This window comes from Bison bison, unplaced genomic scaffold, assembly GCF_000754665.1.
Source record: "Bison bison bison isolate TAMUID 2011002044 unplaced genomic scaffold, Bison_UMD1.0 scf7180017864224, whole genome shotgun sequence".
NCBI lineage: Eukaryota > Metazoa > Chordata > Mammalia > Artiodactyla > Bovidae > Bison > Bison bison.
In genome coordinates, this window is record NW_011494796.1 from 6,245,962 (window position 1) to 6,253,784 (window position 7,823).

General features: G+C 37.6%; 1 protein-coding gene across 1 annotated transcript in view; it reads left to right on the plus strand.

The window, feature by feature from the left end:
* The window catches only part of FAM169B (family with sequence similarity 169, member B), a 68,889-nt gene that overhangs the window by 32,368 nt on the left and 28,698 nt on the right, over positions 1-7,823 (plus strand). The gene's annotated exons all lie outside the window — the stretch shown is intronic.

Consider the following 7,823-nt stretch of genomic DNA (forward strand, 5'->3'; position numbering starts at 1 on the left):
TTGCGGGGAGGCTCCGGGTGCCTGCCTGCTCGGAGGACGCCCTGAGCACAGACGTTCCTTGGAGAGAATCTTCTGGCGCGAGAAGTGTCACTAGTTCAGCTGTCATGTAAATAAGCCCGAGGTATGGATTTCGTTTTCACCACGTTTCTCGTTTTACTGGCAAAGAGGAGGAAGATCCATTAGGGCCCTTGGGTTCCCAGATAGTGCCACGTCCCCTGTAAGATGGTTGTTGCCGTTAATGGTTGTAAAATGACTGTGCAAGCACAATGCTATTCCTTTCTTTTCTTTAATGTTACCAGTTTGCTGTCAGGAAAAACACCATCGCCAATAGCTGACATGTGGTGCAAAGGCACACTGGATGCCAAGATTTATAGACATTACCTCAGAAAAGAGGGAGGTCGGCCACGATAGCGAGGTTAGGGTAAAGTCCTGGGACTTATTTTTAGGGGAGGTGAGGAGCAGGGTGTGTGAAACTTGTGCTATTTTGTCTAAGGGATCACGCTCTTCTTTAACATTGCTTTCTTTAATAGTTTCTTTGAAAGTTCTGTCAACATCTCTGACTCAGCTGGTCAAGCCCTATTGTTTAATTCTTACAAAGTTCTGGATTTTAGCAAAAACAAAATTTCCAAGTACATCACCACAGATATGCTATTGTCTTAGTTAAGTGTTTTTCCCTGGGGATACAAAAGCTACTATTGTGGTTTTGAGCTGCGTTCACATGGGTATCTGTTCCACGTGTCCAGGATGGAATAGATCGGCCTTTCTCACTTTTTCCCTTCCCTCGGTGTGGTGTGAGACAACTTGTGTCTCACACAAACCAGTCGTGTAGGTCATTATTTGTCAGAGTCAGTCATCGAGGCAGAGGCACTGTGTCTGTCAGCTCCTGGGGCATTGAGAGCCGTTTGTCCTTCGATTTTGATGTCCTGCTTCACTCCTTGGGTGGCCGTGTTCTTTAGACATTCATTTATAAACCAAGGGATCTGGAGAATCCTCAAAGAGGAAGTATTTTGGTAATTCCTCTTTCTCAGGCAACCCATTTGTTGTCATCTTCTACCAAATGGCTTGTCTTCAGTTTGTGGCAAAATCCTTTGTGCTATAAATGTCCTACTAACAGTAACAAAAACTGTTAATAGATTTGGACTTGATGTGTGAGCCACGGTTTAGGGGCAGAAAGAGCTTGGCCTTGGTCTTGTCCAGTGCGGCTGTTGCTGCTGGTCTCCATGATATCCCAGACTTTGTTCCAAGAGAATCAAGCAGAGGTTGGGTGTGATGTCTCATTCATCTCAAGACAGACCCAGAACTATGGCAGGGAAGGAGGATATTAAGCTGTTGAATTGAGGCAGATCAGACTCAGTGCTTGGATTTCTGCCTCCTCTTCGTTTCTCATGAATTCTACAAATCTGATGATTCTACAAATCCCAAATCTCTGCTTGGGATTCCTTGGTGGCTCACAAGATAAAGAATCTGCCTGCAATGCGGGAGACCTGGGTTTCATCCCTTGGTTAGGAAGATCCCCTGGAGAAGGAAATGGCAACCCACTCCGGTATTCTTGCCTGGAGAATTCCATGAACAGAGGAGCCTGATGGGCTACAGTCCATGGTGTTGCAAAGAGTCAGACATGACTGAGTGACTAATAGTTTCACATTCACTATCTCTGAAGCTGCTTACTAGGTCTCGTTTTCACCCATGACCCATGAACTGATTTTTTTAAGTGGCAATTGACTGTTAGTCACCCAAAAACTGAGTTTAAAAAGTATGAAATGAATAGAAAATTAAGTAAATAAAAAGTATTTTTCTGACAATTAAAAACTTTTTTTTTTGTACTGCTTATTTCTGGATTAGCTTGTTTTTTGGAGAGCCAGAATAAAAGTATTTCTATGGAATAGTTACATAGACTTTGCTATCGTCAGTGTTTGAGAGCTCCAGTCATTTCACATGCTTGCTTGTCCTCGGTGTTATATTGTTAATTTTAGTCATTCTGCAATTTGGTATCTGATATCTAATTTTGATTTTAATTTGCATTTTCCTAATGGTATTATCATGTTTTCATGTGCTTTTCTGATGGTCATATATCTTCTTTGGTGAAGTGTCTGTTCAGATATTTTTGCCTATTTTTTTATTGGGTTGTTTGTTTTCTTATTAATATTACTGAGCATTGAATATTCTTTATATGTTATAGCTCTCTGTTCTTAATCAGATATATTTTGAAAACATTTTCATTTTGGCATAATAATTTTTTCAGAGCGCAGAAGTTTTAAATTTTAGTGCAACCTAATTTATCATTTACCAAATTTCATTATAATTCAGCTCAAAGTATTTTCCAATTTACTTTATGATTTTTATGATTTCTTTAAAAGTAAGTTTTTAATTTCCAGATATTTGTGAGCACTTCCAGATGTTTTCTTTTTTGTTGATTTTTAATTTAATTCTGTTGCAATAAGATAATATAGTCTTAACATTTTAATATTTTTGAAACCTATTGAGAGTTGTTTTATAGTCCTGTATGGGGTTTATCTTGGTATATACTCCATATGGACTCGAAAGAGTGGGTGTATTTTGCAGGTATTGGGTTTCACGTTTTGAAGTGTTAGTTAGATTAAGGTGATTGATACTGTCATTCAATATTCTTGCTAATATATTTACCTGATTGTAAAGTTCTGAGGGAAGTATGTTAAGGTATTTGTGATTGTGGATTCACCTCTTTCTTCTTTTAGTTCTGTCTGTATTTTGTGTATTTTGTACTTCATGTATTTTGGAATTTTGTCATTAATCACATCTAAATTATAACTGCTATATTTGTCTGATGTGTTGACCATTCTGTCATTATGAAGTGGCCCTCCACTTGTCTTTGGTGATATCTCTTGTTAGCCCTCCACTTGTCTTCAGTGATATCTCTTGTTATGAAATTTATTTTCTCTGCTATTACTACAGCCACTTCATCTTCTTGCTTACTGTTTGCATAGAATATATTCTTCCTAGCCTTTTACTTTTAGTCATTTATGTCTTTATATTTAAAGCATGTGTTTTGTTGACAGCATAAAATTGGGTCTTAGATTTTAAATCTAGTTTTAATAATCTCTGTCTTTTGATTGGAATATTAGTCTATTTCCATTTAATTATTGATATGGTTGTACTTAGATCTTCTCTGTTGCAATTTGTTTTATGTCTTCTGTTTCTTTTTGTTTTTCTCTGTTCTTCTTTTCCTGTCTTATTTTGTTTTAATCAGATATTTTTTACTGTTTCATTTTAATTTCTTTCTTGGCATTCTAGCTTTATATTTTTGTACTTTTAAAAGTTGTTGCTCTAGAGATTACATATGCATCTTAAACTTAGATTAACTTAGAGTGAATGTTGAATTACTTCAGGTAAAATATAGAAACCTTGCAATAGTTTATTTTTATGTACCTATTATTTCATAGTGCTATTGTTGTGTTGATAAATTAGATGTTTGTTATAAACTTGTTGCTACTGACTTATAAATTTTAATTTAGATAGTTATATCTTTTAAAGGTGTAAAGAAAAAATATGTAATTTAGAAATGTTTATCCAGATATTTACCATTAAAATTTTTTTGTATAGGTTCCAGTTGCCCTTCAGGCTGGAGTTCTTCCTTTAAAATTTCTTGTAGGGAGTTGATGGCAATAAAGTCTCTGAAGTTTTGTTTATTGAAAATGTCTTTATTTAACTTATGTATTTGAAGTGTTGTTTATCCAGTTATAGAATAGTTAGTGATACCTTTTTTCCTTCAGAAATTGAATATATTGTTCCAGTATCTTCTGGCTTTCATAGTCTTTGGTGAGAAGTCTGCAATTAATTTATTGTTGTTCTTCACACATAAAATGGCATTTTTCTCTGAATGCTTTCAAGTCTTTCTCTTTAGCTTTTTTTCAGTTTAACTGTGATTTTCCTAGGAGTGATTTTATTTTCATTTATCTTTTTGGGGCTTTGTTGAGCTTTTTGAATCCAGTTTCCTACCAAATTTGGGAAGATTTTGGAGATTAGTTCTTCAAATTTTTATGCTCTTTTCTTTATCTGGGATCCCAGTTATATGTATGTTGGGGTGCTTCATATTGTCTTGTAGTCTCTGAAATTTTGTTCATTTTTATTCAAACATTTCCCTCTTTTTTGGTTGGATAATTTCTGTTGATCTGTATTCAAGTTTATCTGCCATCTCCAAACTGTCATTGAGCCTATTTAAAGATTTCAGTTATTATAGGTTTGACCCGTATAATTTCTATTATGTATAGTTTCGATTTCTCTGTTGAGATTCTCTATTTATTCATTGAGCATATCTTTCCCTTTAATTTAAAGAATTACTTTAATTCTTTGAACATATTTGTAAAGTCATTTTGAGTTCTTTGTCTGCCAAATCCAACATCTGGACCTATTTAAAATCAGTTATATCAGAGTGACATCAGCAACATGGTGGAATAAAAAGCTCCCCTTCGGTCTACACCCAGTAAAGCATTTGCAGTTCAGCAAAAGTGCCTCTGCTCAACACACCAGTATGGTGGAAAATTCTGCGTCTGTACATTTAAAGCTGGGTGGACTGGAATGCAGAGGGAAGGCAGAGCTAGGGAGCAGCAGCCTGGCTCTCTGGCTGTGGGAGCTGAGCCGGTCGTCCAGAGAACAGATAGCAACAGGGGGTGAGGGAAAGCAGCCCTGGCCTCTGAGGTGCCGGTCCAATCCTGATCTTTCTTGCCAGTGTCCTCCCCTGTGGCAGCAGAGTCTGCAGCTCAGGGATGCTGGGCACCAGGGGCGAGAGCACAGCCAGTGACACTGGGAGCAGGAAGGCCTCAGTGGCCCCTGGAGACACAAGAAGCAATAAGGAGGAGACAGAGCCACTCCTCCGACAGAAGTGGGAGAGGATAGAATGGACCAATTCGCAGGTGTAATTGGAGGCAGCAGGTAAGGAAAACCATAAACTTGTGCTATTGCGCCACCTACTGGAAAACAAAAGACCGAATTTCTGCCCTGTTGAATCAGAATCAAGCAGAAAGATACTGCTTCAGATGTAATGACAGGAACAACACATCAAGCGCCAAGTGAAGAACCAAAGTAACACCATACCTCAAAAGGAAAATGACATTTCTCCAGAAGCCAAATTTAAAGTCATGGGATATCACAATTTAACTGACAAAAAATTCAAAAGAGGTGTCATGAAGAAATTCATAGAGCAACAAGAAAACTCAGAAAGGCAGTTCAATGAGCTCAGTAATAAAATTAGTGATCAGAAGCAATACGCTACTAAAGACTCTAAAAAGAATCAAGCAGAAATTCTGGAGCTGAAGAACTCAATAAATGAGATAAAGAATGCATTAGAAAGCACTGGAAATATTTCAGACCATATGGAAGAGAGAAATAGTGTGTTCAAAGACAGAAATCTATAAATGATGCAAGTATTATAGGAAAGAGAAATAAGACATAAAAAATGAGGACATTCTATGAGAGCTATCCAGCTTCACGGGAAGGGTAAACATGAGGGTAATGTGTATCCCAAAAGGACAGGAGAGGGATAAGGGAGCAGAGAGATTCCTTAAAAATATCAAAGCTGAGAAGTTCTCAAACCTCAGAAGAAATTGGGTATACAAGTCCTTGAAACTAAGAGAACACCTAATTGCCTCAATGCGAAAAGAGCTTCTTTAAGACAAACTATCTTAAAACTATCAAAAATCAATGACAAAGAATTAATTTTAAAGGCAGGCCAGGGATGAGGGGATGATGATAAAAAGTGCCTCTGCTCCAGAAACACCCACAGAGGCTATCAGCAGATTTCTCAGCAAGAAGTCTATAGGCCAGGAAGGAGGAGAATGATATTTGAAAGATAAAAAATGTCACCTGAAAATACTTTATCCAGAAATATTGTCACTCAGATATAAAGGTGAAATAAAGACTTCCTGAGATAAATAAAAACTGAGGGAGTTCACCAACACTGCTAAGTCACTTCAGTCGTGTCCTACTCTGTGCAACCCCATAGATGGCAGCCCACCAGGCTCCCCCATCTCTGGGATTCTCCAGGCAAGAATACTGGAGTGGGTTGCCATTTCCTTCTCCAATGCATGAAAGTGAAAAGGGAAAGTGAAGTTGCTCAGTCGTGTCCGACTCTTTGCGACCCCATGGACTGCAGCCTAACAGGCTCCTCCATCCATGGGATTTTCCAGGCAAGAGTACTGGAGTGGGGTGCCATTGCCTTCTCCGTCACCAACACTAGACATGCCTTATAGGAAATGTTGAAAGGAGTTTTTCTACCAGAACCAAAAGGGTAAAAGGACAGAAAACTAAGTTGATAAATATGAATAGAATCAGAAAATTATAACTGTTTATCAGAATCAGTTTTAATTTATTATAGCATAAAGGTTAAAGGGATAATTTGAAAAAAACAAAAATAGAAAAGGAGAAGCGGAGAAAGGACAAGAACCCTATACGTAAATGAAGATAAGATGCTATCCGCAGAAAAAGGATTATCTATGAGATGTTTTATACAAACCTCATGGTAACCACAGCACATAAATCTAGAACAGAGGCATGAAACATAAAAAAGGAGGAAACTGTGAAAAAATATCATAGGAAACCACAAAACCAAGATGACAGGCTGGAACACAAAGAAAAAGAAACCAGCAATGATACAGAGAAACCAGCAACAAAAGATGAAATGGCAGTGCTAAGTCCTCATTCATCAATAATTACCCTAAATGTGAATGGAGTGAATTCACCCCTCAGAAGACACAGAGTGCCTGGGTGGATTAAAAAACAAGAACCAATTTGTTACTGGAGATTCCAGGAGACTCATTTCAGCCCTAAAAATAAACATAGGCTAAGAGTGAAGGGTTGGAAGATGATGTTCCAAGGAAATGGCCCCCAAAAGAAAGTGGGTGAAGCCATACTCATAGCAGACAGAATAGACTTAAAGTCAAAAAATTTACCAAGAGACCAAAATGGATGGTATGTAAAAATAAAGGGATGGGGGGCGGCAATTTATCAAGAAAACATCATACTGTCATAGTGGTTGATACACACAACACACACACACACACACACACACACACACACACACATACACATATTCATTTAACATAAGGGCACCCAAATATATATAATTGTTAGCAGACCTAAAGGGAGAAATTGACAGCAACACAATAATAGTGGGGGACTTCAACATCTCTTTTACATCCATGGCTAAATCATCCAGACAAAAAAATCCACAAGGAAACTGGGCCTTAAGTGAAACATCAGACCAGATGGATTGGATAGATTTGTACAGAACATTCCATCCAAATGAGGCAGAATGCACATTCTTCTCAAGTGCTCTTGGAACTTTTTCAAGGGTAGGCCATAAGTTGGGACACAAAACAAGTCTCAGTACATTTAAGAAGACTGAAATCATATCAAGCATCTTTTCTGATCACAATGGTATGGGATGAAACTAAAAGTCAACTACAAGAACAAAGCTGGAAAAATCACAGATATGTGGAGACTAAGCAAAGTGTTACGGAGTGACTGTTAAGTCAATGAAGAAGTCAGAGGAGAAATACAAAATCACCTGAAGATTAAAGTAAGATGAAAAGACAGCATACCAAAATTTATAAGATGTGGCAAAAGTGATACTAAGAGGGAAGTTTATAGCAAAACAGGCCTACTTCAAGATGCAATAAGAATCCTAGTGAACAATCTGAACGTACACTGAAAGGAACTAGAAGAAAAAGAACAAAGAAATACCAGTCAGTAGAAGGAAAGAAGCAGTAAAATCAGAAATTAAAGAGGAGAAATAACAATGTACACCACAGAAACACCAAGGCTTACAAGAGAAGATTATGAACAGCCAT